Source organism: Schistocerca serialis, chromosome 1 (genome assembly GCF_023864345.2).
Source record: "Schistocerca serialis cubense isolate TAMUIC-IGC-003099 chromosome 1, iqSchSeri2.2, whole genome shotgun sequence".
Lineage (NCBI taxonomy): Eukaryota > Metazoa > Arthropoda > Insecta > Orthoptera > Acrididae > Schistocerca > Schistocerca serialis.
The window spans coordinates 705,211,406-705,226,100 of record NC_064638.1 but is presented as its reverse complement, the minus strand read 5'-3'; positions in this window follow the sequence as shown (position 1 = coordinate 705,226,100).

Sequence of the window (14,695 nt, the reverse complement as noted above, 5' to 3'; positions counted from 1 at the left end):
CATACCTCAAAAATATCAGCCAAATACCGCTCCAAAGGGCTTTTACTGGCAGCGCCTGCTGTTCAAAAAATTCCTTGAATAGATTAGCAACATGCTGGACTCAGAGGGCTGTCCATGGCCACTCCTTCGATTTTTTCGTAAAACTCATTATCATACTATGACTACGAAGTCTTTCGCGACGGAGTCCTTGCATAAATAGTTCTCGGTTTACTTGCCGCATCAAATTTTGACGCGGCAAGTAAACCGACAACTATTTATGCATTATCATACTGTTTCCTAAGTTAAGGACATGGGACTGTGGTTGGTAGTTGTGACCCTCACAACCATGTATGAAAGAGCTTCATCAGCAGGAACCTTGGTAAACAGTGATACCACATCAAAACTAACAAGGATATCACCTAGGCTGACAGTAATCTCCTTGAGTTTTTCAGTAGAGTGTACAGCATTGTTAATGTGATAATCAGTTTTACCAATATGCGGTTATAGCAAGGTGGCGAGATGTCTAGCCAACTCTGAAGTAGGCGATCCAGTAGCATTCACTATCGTTCTCAGTGGCTTATGAATCTTCGGCAGCCCTTATGGTCTAGGAGGGTAAGCTTCCGTTTTACGTAGACATTACCCTCTGTAGAATCATCATCATCATCATTTAAGACTGATTATGACTTTCAGCGTTCAGTCTGGAGCATAGCCCCCTTATAAAATTCCTCCATGATCCCCTATTCAGTGCTAGCATTGGTGCCGCTTCTGATGTTAAACCTATTACTTCAAAATCGTTCTTAAACGAATCCAGGTACCTTCTCCTTGGTCTGCCCCGACTCCTCCTACCCTCTACTGCTGAACCCATGAGTCTCTTGGGTAACCTTGCTCCTCCCATGCGCGTAACATGACCCCACCATCTAAGCCTGTTCGCCCTGACTGCTACATCTATAGAGTTCATTCCCAGTTTTTCTTTGATTTCCTCATTGTGGACACCCTCCTGCCATTGGTCTCATCTACTAGTACCTGCAATCATCCTAGCTACTTTCATATCCGTCACCTCAACCTTGTTGGTAAGGTAACCTGAATCCACCCAGCTTTCGCTCCCATACAACAAAGTTGGTCGAAAGATTGAACGGTGCACAGATAACTTGGTCTTGGTACTGACTTCCTTCTTGCAGAAGAGAGTAGATCGTAGCTGAGCGCTCACTGCATTAGCTTTGCTACAACTCGTTTCCAGTTCTTTCACTATGTTGCCATCCTGTGAGAATATGCATCCTAAGTACTTGAAACCGTCCACCTGTTCTAACTTTGTTCCTCCTATTTGGCACTCAATCCGTTTATATTTCTTTCCCACTGACATTACTTTCGTTTTGGAGATGCTAATCTTCATACCATAGTCCTTACATTTCTGATCTAGCTCTGAAATATTACTTTGCAAACTTTCAATCGAATCTGCCATCACAACTAAGTCATCCGCATATGCGAGACTGTTTATTTTGTGTTCACATATCTCACCCAGCCAGTCTATTGTTTTCAACATGTGATCCATAAATAATATGAACAACGGTGGAGACAGGTTGCAGCCTTGTCTTACCCCTGAAACTACTCTGAACCATGAATTCAATTTACCGTCAACTCTAACTGCTGCCTGACTAACCATGTAAAGACCTTTAATTGCTTGCAAAAGTTTGCCTCCTATTCCATAATCTTGTAGAACAGACAATAACTTCCTCCTAGGAATCCGGTCATATGCCTTTTCTAGATCTATAAAGCATAGATTCAATTCCCTGTTCCACTCATAACACTTCTCCATTATTTGCCGTAAGCTGAAGATCTGGTCCTGACAACCTCTAAGAGGCCTAAACCCACACTGATTTTCATCCAATTGGTCCTCAACTAATACTCGCACTTTGCTTTCAACAATACCTGAGAAGATTTTACCCACAACGCTGATTAAAGAGATACCTCTGTAGTTGTTACAATATTTTCTGTTTACATGTTTAAAGATTGGTGTGATTACTGCTTTTGTCCAGTCTGATGGAACCTGTCCCGACTCCCAGGCCATTTCAATTATCCTGTGTAGCCATTTAAGACCTGACATTCCACTGTATTTGATGAGTTCCGACTTAGTTTCATCCACCCCAGCTGCTTTATTGCACTGCAATCTATTGACTATTTTCTCCACTTCCTCAAATGTGATCCTATTTCCATCATCATTCCTATCCCATTCTACCTCGAAATCTGAAACATTACTGATCGTATTTTCACCTACATTGAGCAACTCTTCAAAATATTCCCTCCATCTGCCCAAGGCATCCACAGGATTCACCAGCAGTTTTCCTGACCTGTCCAAAATACTTGTCATTTCCTTTTTACCTCCCTTTCGAAGACTGCTAATTACACTCCAGAATGGTTTTCCAGCAGCTTGACCCATAGTCTCCAACCTGTTTCCAAAGTCTTCCCAAGATATCTTCTTGGATGCTGCAATTATCTGTTTGGCTTTGTTTCTTTCTTCAACATAACTTTCTCTGTCTACCTGAGTTCTAGTATGTAGTCATTTTCGATACGCCTTCTTTTTCCTTTTACAGGCTGCCTTGACTGTGTCATTCCACCAAGCTGTTTGCTTCATCCTACTTTTACACACTACTGTTCCAAGACATTCTTTAGCCACTTCTAGTACTGTGTCCCTGTACCTTGTCCATTCCTTTTCCAATGACTGTAATTGACTACATTCAACTAAATGGTGCCTTTCTGAGATCACTGTTATGTACTTGTGCCTGATTTCCTTATCCCGAAGTTTCTCCACGCTTATCCTCCTACATATGGACCTGACCTCCTGCACTTTCGGCCTCACAATCCCAATTTCACTGCAGATTAAATAATGATCAGTGTCATCAAAGAATCCCCTGAATACACGTGTGTCCCTCACAGCCTTCCTGAATTCCTGGTCTGTTATTATATAGTCAATGACAGATCTGGTTCCCCTGCCTTCTCAAGTATGCCGGTGAATGTTCTTATGTTTAAAAAAGGAGTTTGTGATTACTAAGCCCATACTAGCACAGAAATTCAAGAGTTGTTTCCCGCTCCTGTTGGCCTCCATATCCTCTCCAAATTTACCCATAACCTATTCATATTCTTCTCTTCGATTTACAATCCTAGCATTAAAATCACCCATGAGCAGAACACTGTTCTTGTCCTTTACTCTAACAACTACATCACTGAGTGCCTCATAAAAACTATCCATCTTATCTTGATCTGTCCCTTCACAATGTGAATATTCTGACACAATCCTAATTTTCTTGCTATACACTGTTAAATCTATCCACATCATTCGTTCGTTTACATACCTTATTGCAACTACGCTGGGTTCCATTTCTTTTCTGATGTAAAGCCCTACACCCCATTGTGCTATTCCTGCTTTGACTCCTGACAGGTTGACCTTGTATTCTCCCACTTCCTCTTCTTTCTCACCCCTTACCCGAATGTCATTAACAGCTAAAACGTCCAGCCCCAACTTACTTGCAGCCTCTGCCAGCTCTACCTTCTTCCCAGAGTAGCCCCCATTGATATTAATAGCTCCCCATCTCATTACCATTTGTTTGCCAAGTCGTATCTTAGGAGTCCCTAGTTTGTCAGTTAGAGGTGGGACTCCGTCGCCTCCAAAGGTCTGAGGCATTTTACTCTGATTGTTGCCAGCATCATATTTAAAGTACTAGGGAAGCAGGTTGCTAACCTTACTTGCCCCGAGTCCCATTGAGTTTTACCCCTAACGGTTGAGGGACTAACCGGTGGATTTGGTAGTCTTTGCCGTATGAGCACAGAGGTGAACACGATTCAGAATATGTCCGAGATGCCCAGCCTTATTCCAAAGTAACTGGTATCCCGACTGTCGGGACCACTTACTTGGCCACTCATAAGTTGCCCGTGGTTCATGAACTAGGACATGACTACAGGAACCCATACCATGAACCACTCCTCTGTAGAAATGGAAGACTTATTTATTAATCGATTGATAACTCCTAACACTTTCGTTGTAGGATCCTTTTAAAGCTTTTTATGTTAGAATCCAAAAGGTCACTGATCTTCCTATGGTAGTCCTCACTCTTCATCACAACGGTAGCTTTACCCTTATTAGCAGGAAGTACAATAATATTCCTGTCCGCATTAATCTCCCGTAACGTCTTCCTTCCCCCTTAAGACAAATTACTGCTAGGTGGCTTTGCTTCACGTTGAGTACCGGCTGCTTCCATACCAATTTCATCAGCAGCAAACGGTGATAACTGCCGAATCCCCGCCTGTGTATTAGCTTTAATATCCTCCATAGGAACCTTTGATGGAGAAACTGCAAAATTTACTCCTTTCGAGAGAACATAATTTTTTTTCCCTAGATAATTCCCATCCCGGCATGGCAGCGAGTCGTTGACTGACCTCGGAAGATGTTGCCCGCGGTTGGCAACGAAACGACAGGAAGAAGAAGTTTTACAGGTCGACCACGGCCTCTCAGCCCGGACGTTTTAGCTAATGAGAATTGCAACATTAGTTCACTTTATTATAGTATAGATATGAATACTTACTTAACTTTGTGCAATTCGTTTACAAAGGACTATTACGAGTATTTATAATTGTCTTTGGATAGGAAAGCAGCAACTGATAAAGACAATTTTGCGAGACTGTGCACCTGAAAAATAACGGACATAATGTTCACATTAATTTGACTTCGAAGTGTAGCGTGCATTCCTCTGCGCAGCCTTTATTAGACGGGCCGTTACGACGGCAAAAAGAACCTATAGGGGGTGTGGCTGCGCCGGCATTAGAATTCGTCAGTGCGGCATTCAGCGACCGTACTCTTCTGTGGTTTCGGTGCGAAGTGTGAACCGTGCTTTCGTACCCCGCTCTCCAGGCGGCGCCACATTCTACATAGCTTAAAAGTGCTGTAATTGTTAGTAATCTAAAAGCTTGCTGTCAAAATAATATACATGAAACGTGACAAAGCAAACGTGTGTACGTTTCAGCTCACTGAAGGTGCTTTACGATAAACAGAGAAAAAATGTGTGTAACAGACAACAAATTGCGCATCATTTTTAAAAAATCAAGTATCATCGTTTAGGCCACTATTACAGCAATTTACTTCACGCGGTCTAAAGCCTAGAAGAATTTTATGGAAAATGACTCCAACCGCGAAACTCAACAGAGTTACATAAACTGTGTTTATCCAATTGCAGGTAGACATACCCTGAAATTAGATCGGCTGTAATACTTTCAACTGAGACTCGATGGATCCTTGGCAACCAGTTGAAAGAGCCTCGGAAATTACTTGCATTCCGTTTGTATGGCTAGGTATGACTCCGTCACTCAGTCAAGTGGCCGCGCGGGATTACCCGAGCGGTCTGGGGCGCTGCAGTCATGGACTGTGCAGCTGGTCCCAGCGGAGGTTCGAGTCCTACCTCGGGCATGGGTGTGTGTGTTCGTCCTTAGGATAATTCAGGTTAAGTAGTGTGTAAGCTAGGGACTGATGACCATGGCAGTTAAGCCCCATAAGATTTCACACACATTTGAACTTTTTTTTTCAGTCAAGTGTCCGCTGGCCATGCAGCTGAAAATTATCATGGAGTTGCACTTAGACGCATCCATGCTATCATCTGTCTTTGTCTTACCACATAAACTCTTCATTATTAGATTTTCCAGTTCTTTACCCGAGTATTTTTTCTTCTCTTTGCGTTCTCTATTCCTTCATGTTGTTCCTGTATCTCCAGTTATGAATGGATACGATAAATCTAAGTGCTAATGCCGTCATATACCCGTTATGCAACTTTCCAACATAGAACAGCAGACAAAAACCTGACTAGCTCCCGTGCTTTCAGTTATCTGGTTTTGTGCATAATCAGAAACAGTGTAATATCGAAGAGTTTAAAAATTTTAATAGTGTTCAGTTTACACGCGAACTGCGAAGGATTTCTCAAAATCAGTAAATTTACTTCGATATTGCATACACACGAGACTTATACCATGGATCATGCCTCACGCAGACAGAATAAAATACTATTTGCTATGTGTCTAGTAGCATAACGTTAACTAGAAAACAGCTACAGCGAAGAATCTCAAGAAGCTGCTATCTTTATGTATTTTACAATTTTGTTTGCCACTGCTTCTGTGAATATGTTGTTCGATCTCTCTTCCAGCATACTGTTCTCCCAAACAATAGACGAGATGTGTATACCCGGACATTTAGAAAATGTCACGGCAAAGCAATCATCCCTTGCTTTACCGTGGTGAGTACATCCTTCGGCATGAGAGCATTGTTCACTGAAAGATGATAACAAAATCTCCGTTGCACGATTTCAACTGTTCCGCGTAAGACTGGTACTTGCAAGAGAATACTAACAATCTGGTATATGGTTTCGAGGAATAAGTACTATTACTATGAGGGACCTCTGGAGTTTCTCGTTGCTTGGCTGTTATTGTTTTTGCTTCTGTAGCAGCTCTCTTGCGCGAAACACATTATTTGCAGGAAACGCAAAAGTTCCAAGCCTTGCTGCAAAATCCAGAGCACAAAACGAAGAAACTTTTTGTGAAGAGAGAAAATTACAGGAATTCAGTGGTATCCCCCAACTCAGGTGCAGTCAAGTAACGTCTTCGGTTGAAATGTGGCGGGATGAAGACATCCAGATTCTAAAGCTTGTTGCTCAAGAGCAGAAAAGACAATCATGCGTTAGTGAGTTTCGATTTGTCCTACTGTTAATGTATTGTTAGGTCGCCAACCGTGGTAAGTTAGAGAAATCCATTCTCGAAATGGAATCTCACACAGTCAGTCAAGCAGAGGGTTAAAGATTAACCAACCCCTCCCCCCCCCCCTCTCTCTCTCTGTCTCTCTCTCTCTCTCTCTCTCTCTCTCTCTCTCTCTCTCTCTCTCCACTTTGCGCTTCTCTTCATGTGTTCTGTTTTCTTAATGGTTAACCTCAATTACACCAATCTAGTATTTCCTAATATTCAACGCGGTACATCTACTGCTGTTCTTCCATTTCGTATTCTCTTGAGTTTTATCGAAGTGAAGAAATAACGTGCATTACTCTTCTTTTCACTATTGCAAAGTGCTATATGCACCCTGTGTGCGGGTGCTTCCACTATGTGTATGTAAGCATCAGTTACTATACGACACTACGTGGAAAGTAATGATGTTGGCTGGTCGTCTCTGGGCGGTACCTGCATCACTGAATTTCAGACTTCGGAAGGTTATTTGTACACTCATGCTCATAAATTAAGGATAACTGCAGAATGTGGTGCCATACAACGTGGCACTACACAAAACTGGCGCTAAAAGCGTAGACACATAGGGAACACACATGACACAGATCTGTAAGTCCACGGTATTGGTGATAATTTGAGAAAACCATCCCTCAACACATGTGCTACAAAACGCCGATGTTTCCTGTGCATGTACCCCGACATCAATATGGGATATGATCACCATGCACACGTACACAGGCCGCACAATGGGTTGACATACTCTGGATCTGGCGGTCGGGAAACTGCTGGAGTATAGCCTCCCAGTCTTGGACAAGTGCCTGTCGGAGCTCTTGATGTGTCCTAGGGGTTTGAAGACGTGCAGCGATACGTCGACCGAGAGCATCCCAGACGTGTTCGATGGGGTTTAGGTCTGGAGAACAGGCAGGCCACTCCATTCGCCTGATCTGTTTCAAGGTACTCCTCCACGATAGCGGCTCTATGGGGCCGTGCGTTATCATCCCCTAAAAAGGCGGACATACTGGTGCAAAATGACGTCCCGATACACTTGACCTGTTACTGTTTCTCTGTCAAAGACATGCAGGAGTGTACGTGCACCAATCATAATCCCACCCCACATCATCAAACCACGACCTCCACACAGGTCCCTTTCATGGACATTAAGGGGTTGGTATATGGTTCATGGTTCACACCAAATAAAAACCTGGCGAGAATCACTGTTCAGACTATACCTGGACTCGTCCGTGAACATAACGTGGGACCACGGTTCCAATAACCATGTACTGTGTTCTTGACGCCAGGCTTTACGGGCTCTTCTGCGACCAGGGGTCAGTGGAATGCATCTTGCACGTCTCCGGGTGAATAAACCACGTCTGTTCAGTCGTCTGTAGACTGTGTGTCTGGAGACAACTGTTCTAGTGGCTGCGCTAAGGTCCCGAGCAAGGCTACCTGCAGTACTCCGTGGCCGTCTGCGGGCACTGATGGTGATGGTTGGTTGGTTTTTTTGGGGGAAGAGACCAAACAGCGAGGTCATCGGTCTCATCGGATTAGGGAAGGACAGGGAAGGAAGTCGGCCGTGCCCTTTCAGAGGAACCATCCCAGCATTTGCCTGGAGCGATTTAGGGAAATCACGGAAAACCTAAATCAGGATGGCCGGACGCGGGATTGAACCGTCGTCCTCCCGAATGCGAGTCCAGTGTGCTAACCACTGCGCCACCTTGCTCGGTCACTGATGGTGAAATATCGATCTTCTTGTGGTGTTGCACACTGTGGACGTCCCGCACCGTAGCGCCTGGACACGTTTCCTGTCTGCTGGAATCGTTGCCATAATCTTGAGATCACCCTTTGTCACACACGGAGGGCCCGTGCTACGACCTACTATGTTTGACCAGCCTCCAGTCGCCCTACTATTCTACCCCTCATAACATCAATATGTGTTCTTTGAGCCATTTTCAACACACAGTCGCCATTAGCATGTCTGAAAACGTCCGTACACTTACTCGCTGCACCGTACTCTGACATGCACCAGCACTCCTCTGCGTATGTGGACTGCTGCCAGCGCCACCGTGCGACGACCACAGGTCAAATGCATCTCATGGTCATACCCCGAGGTGATTTAAACTCGCAAACCGCCCACCAGAGCGTTGTTTCACCATGTATCAGCATTATCCTTAATTTATGAGCATGAGTGTATTTACATATACGCAGCGGTAAGCATGTTTAGCTCGCTACATCCGAACCATAACATGCACAGTCCGATTACCTTGCATTAGGTTGGTTTATATGTCGACATACCAGAAGTTATGTATGAGAGGTTATAATAAAAAACTACCTAGATGATGTACTTTTAGAGAGTATATACGATCGCACCGGAGATGATGGATGACAATGCCCGAAGTTGTTCCGGAAAAAGTTCGAAGTAGAATGAAATTAACAGTAGCAACTTCTGTCGATACTTGAGTGTGAAAAATGCAGTCCATTACATACATCAAAGTTACACGGCACCAAGCTTCAAATTTTAAACAATAGTATATTGTAGTCCTGTTACTGTTGCTGGGAGGCCGGCCGATGTGGCCGAGCGGTTGTAGGTGCTTCAGTCCGGAACCGCGCTGTCGCAGGTTCGAATCCTGTCTCGGGCATGGATGTGTGTGGTGTCCTTAGGTTAGTTAGGTATAAGTAGTTCTAAGTCTATGGGACTGATGACCTCAGATGTTAAGTCCCATAGTGCTCAGAGCCATTTGAACCATTTGAACCTCCTCAGCGGCCGCCGATCTTTCGACTGGCGAAGCCCCCACCATTTTCATGGAACAAGACATCTGTGACGAGGACGTCACCCGGCTGCATTCTCGCATTGTTATCCGAACATTGGAAATTCCAGGACAAGCTAAAGTTTCATGTAGTTATCTGTATTATTTTGGATTCTGAAAGATAGTTATATTAGGGCAATATGAGCCGGGAATGGTGTGCATATTTGTAACTGGATTTTCAATTCGTAGAATTGCAAACGGCTCAAAAGCGCTAAAGTTTTATTCTGCGAATCAGATTTTGCGACGCTCACGCAGAACGCTTTATGTGACGCCCATCGATCCGTTCGGCATTAAAGGCCGGCCTAATATACTGCTCCATTAACGAGAAGTGGCGCTGTTATCCAAGTTACGCCCTCATGATTCTTATACTGCTTAGTAATTCCAAGTTTCAGCCCTTCCGTTAGCCCACTTATCCCTTATTTATTGCTTCCCCAATTTATTACAGAAAATTTTCCAGCTGCCTTTGTCCGTTAATAAATTGCGTCGTTGCAGATAACCCATGCTGCATGCGCTCGGAATAGCTTAGTTACCGGTAACTCGTGAAAAAACAACGTCTTGCATGAAATCAGTATCCATTATTATTATTCAGAGAGACTAACTGTTAAATTTATTAGTGTTACGAATAAAATCAATGCAAACGACAAAAAGGTAAATTGGTTATTTATGTGTTTTACCTCATTAACCTAGGTATAAATGAAAACAGAAACGTACAAAATTCCATTTTTGATCGCATAATTTCCTAATGCTGGTGGCAGTTTAAATTGACTGGTGGTAGTCAAGTAGGTCTTGAATCTTACTGTCGGCGTGTATTTACTTTCCATCTGAGCTGGGCTCGACAGGTTTACGCTCAAAGTTTGTAGGGTAGTTTTATCATTCATTGCCTGGCGGTATGCATTACAGTTACTATAACTGCTCATAGTTTCGCTACCTTCTTTGATACGGTGCTTGTTGACAGTTACCAGGGGGGTCGACCGGAGTGTTCACCCAATCAGTTACTTACTTTGATCATGAGTTAAACAACGGATGATACAAAAGAAGGGAACAAGCAACCAAAGAAGATAACTGAGCAGGAGCATTTGCACCACAGTCTGACATGATGAATAACGGCATGGGACTATCATTTAATTAATGGCTCAGTCAATGAAATTTTTTAGGTATAAATCTGTTCAGGATTGCATTATTAAGTGGATCAGGTTACTGAAATTACTAGCACGAACAGTGTAATGGTAAATCTCGTTTCAAGACACAATTTATTATGAGATTCTGCCCAAATGTCTTAAGAGGACAAAACATATTTGATGTGCTGTGGCAGCACCTTAGGAGGTGCTGGCTAAGGACGCTTAATATCTTCATCTAACTGATCTAGAAATTTTCTGTGCACGGGATAGCGAGGAAAAAACGTTGCTATTGGGCTTATGGTGGTTCTCATATGTGACTTTCATACTCCTGGCACCCAAACACTGGTTAATGCCCAACTTTAACAATAATTAAGCACACAACATAGCTATTGAGTCTGAATATATCTAGCGGGAGCAATAAGTGCTTACACACAAGATATCGTAGAGGGGTAAGTGGCGGTCAAGCAGACAGAAATATACGACACACAGTACATATACACTACAGAACCAAGGAAACCGGTACACCTGCCTAATATTGTGTAGGACCCCCACGAGCACGGTGAAGTGCTCCAGTACGACGTGGCATACACTTGACTAATGTCTGAAGTAGTGTTGGAGGGAACTGACACATTGAATCCTGCAGGGCTCTGCATAAATCCGAAAGAGTACGATGGGGTAGAGATCTCTTTTGAACAGCAAGTTGCAAGGCATCCCGGATATGCTCAAGAATGTTCATGTCTGGGGAGTTTAGTGGACAGCGGAAGTATTTAAACTCCGAAGAGCCACTCTGTTGCAGTTCTGGACGTGTAGGGTGTCGCATTGTCGTGCTGGAATTGCCCAAGTCCGTCGGATTGCACGATGGACATGAATGGATTCAGGTGATCAGACAGGATGCTTAGGAACGTGTCACCTGTCAGCGTCGTATCTAGACGTGTCAGGGATCCCATATCACTCCAACTGCACACGCCCCACACCATTACAGAGCCTTCACCAGCTTGAACAGTCCCTACTGATATGCAGGATCCATGGATTCATGAGATTGTCTCCATTCTCGTACATGTCCATCCATTCGATACAATTTGAAACGAGACTTGTCCGACCAGGCAACATCTTTCCAGTCATCAACAGTCCAATGTCGATGTTGACTGACTCAGGCGAGGCGTAAAGCTTTGAATCGTACACCGGTGGGCCTTCGGATCCGAAAGCCCATATCAATGATGTTTCGTTGAATGATTCGCACGCTGACACTTGTTGATGGCGCAGCATTGAAATCTGCAGCAATTTGTGAAAGGGTTGCACTTCTACCACGTTGAACGATTCCCTTCAGTCGTTGTTGGTCCCGTTCTTGCAGGATCTTTTTCTGGGAGCAGCGATGTCGGAGATTTGATATTTTACCGGATTCATGTTATTCACGGTACACTCGTGAAATGGTCATGGGGAAAATCCCCACTTCATCGCTACCTCGGAGATGCTGTGTCCCATCGCTCGTGCGCCGACTATAACAGCACGTTCAAACTCACTTAAGTCTTGATAACCTACCATTTTAGCATCAGTAACAGAACTAACAACTGTGCCAGACAATTGTCTTATATAGGTGTTGCCGACCGCAGCGCCGTATTCTGCCTGTTTGCATATCTCTGTATTTGAAAATGCACGCCTTTACCAGTTTCTTTGGCGCTTCAGTATGAATCAACAGTACATCCTAACAAGTGTTCACACAAACACTCTTGAACGTGTTATGAAATTCAAAAACGATCGTTGCTCGTTAACTATGCAGCCAATACCATATGGGTGGTTGGAAGTTAATGGTAAAATCGTGTACTCACCAGATTGGTTCGTTATTGGATTATTACCAAAACTGCACAACCAACGAAAACAAACGCTAAACTTAAATAACTTTTGAAGGAGATGATCATTTTTCCGTGCAGTTATACTCTCATGAGAGCGTAGAGACATTAACCAAAGCAAGATAGAACAAATGAAATCAAGTGCGAAAACACTTAAATATCTCACACTGTTCAGTCGATTACAAGTCTAAGCAGAAACGAATCTATGAAAGTGCATATACTTAGTTATAACGGTTGCGACCACATGAATATCTGACGGGCAATGGGTGAGGCCCGTGTCACAAAAAAAAACTCATTAAACAATCTACGAGAAAGCTGACGAAACTGAATGAACTAGAGCTCACTGTGATGATAAGTCGTCAAACATAAAAATTTGTTGAAGGCACCACTTCTTGAACTTCATTCCGATAGACTGAAATTGCACAATGGGCTCGTTAGAAACGTAAAGTCCTAACCTCTAAATTTACTCGGAAAATAATAACAAAAGGTGGTCGCAACTTTCAACTACTATATAGCTAAACACGCTCAATTTACCAATCAACCTGATAGGTGCACACACAAACACACACACAGACGCACACACACAGACAGACAGACACAAACACATACACACACACACACACACACACACACACACACACAGACACACACACACACAGATACACAGACAGACGCAGAGAGACCGTCTATCCTCGAAGCCAACTGGAAACCGAAAGTTGAAAATGGCAGAGCGCCGACTGTCACTCTGCTCTTCCCTGAAGAGGAGGGGAAGTGGTTCTACCAACCCCGAAGATTCAACCACCACAGGTGCATCATTGAACATTCACCCCAAGTATTAGGTTGGCAGCAAAACCCAAGTAATGCATGTACTTCTGCAGTACAGCTGCTCTGCTCACGTAAACACATCCAAAACACTCACCCTTTACATTAATGAGAACAACATATTAGGTATAAGAAAAGTATGTGCATCATTAGGTAAATAAATAAACACAGTGAATTCTTCGCCAAAGCCTCTCTGAGGTTGAACAAAATATGAAGATGTTAAACGTTTCATTGATAATCAAGAACCCAGAGTACCTAGAGGGAATGTAATGGGACGGAGCATCAGTTCCCTCTCAGTCTCTCGTGTCGAATTTTCCCTGACTGTCGAAGGTATTTGGCATGACATTCTGTAGTGTGTGTGAATCGCAGTCCGTGTCTACAATGAAAAGACGAAAGCAATAAAAACATTTCGTGACACATACAGTCACCGTTATCAACTTCCACTGTTGTCTGACAAAATGTTTCGTGATATCAACGCTTTGCAAATTTTACAAAAATATGTTTAATTTGTATAGGACAATACAACACTAATTGCTCATCACTTCACTAGTTCAGAGTATTACGAAGTATCCCTCACCGTCTTTCTCAGACAATGCGAGCAACAACCTTCGACGTATCTTCTATCTTTGATCATTCACGCACTGAAAGACTCAAAAATCGCATACGATTAGTATAAGTGAAACAAAAGACGCATACCGCAGTGGATGACAAATGCCATCGATTTTTCCAAACATAATTCTTCTGTATGCAACCGTGTTCTGTTGACCAAGTTTAGGAGCCATTATGGACAAAATCTTTCATTTTCCTCGCCTTCCCGGATGCTTAGTTTGCCCACTTTCTTTTTCTACTACACACCTATGGCGAAAATGACTCAACTACGGACCCTAAAACTGGTCGATTCTTAGCCCATTGTCAGGTCTCTCAAGTCATATCTAGTTTCAGATGCAGTTCACCTTGACTATCATCTCAGTTACGTTATTTGTTAAAAATATTTAAACAATTGTAAGTGTTTAAATTAATAGCGCACAAGGATCGATATGAAAATATGTTACATCCATTTACATAATGCTACAAGGAAAAAGTGTCTTCACTGTCCTGCACTGAACATAACTTCGTCTTGGGGAAACCTAAAAATCTTTTACAGACAATCGTTCTGTCCCTACATCAATATTCAGCAAACCACCGTGAAGTAGATGGCAGAGGGCACGGACCAGACACTGAGCTTATTTCCTGTGTCATGGAATACGGAGGGCAGGAAGAATGACTGTTTCATTGCCTTTATGCGCACTGTAATTAACCTAATCTTGTCTTCGCGATCCCTACGAGAACGTTAGATAGGGGGGCGAGGGGGCGAAGTGTAGTATATTCCTAGATTCACCAG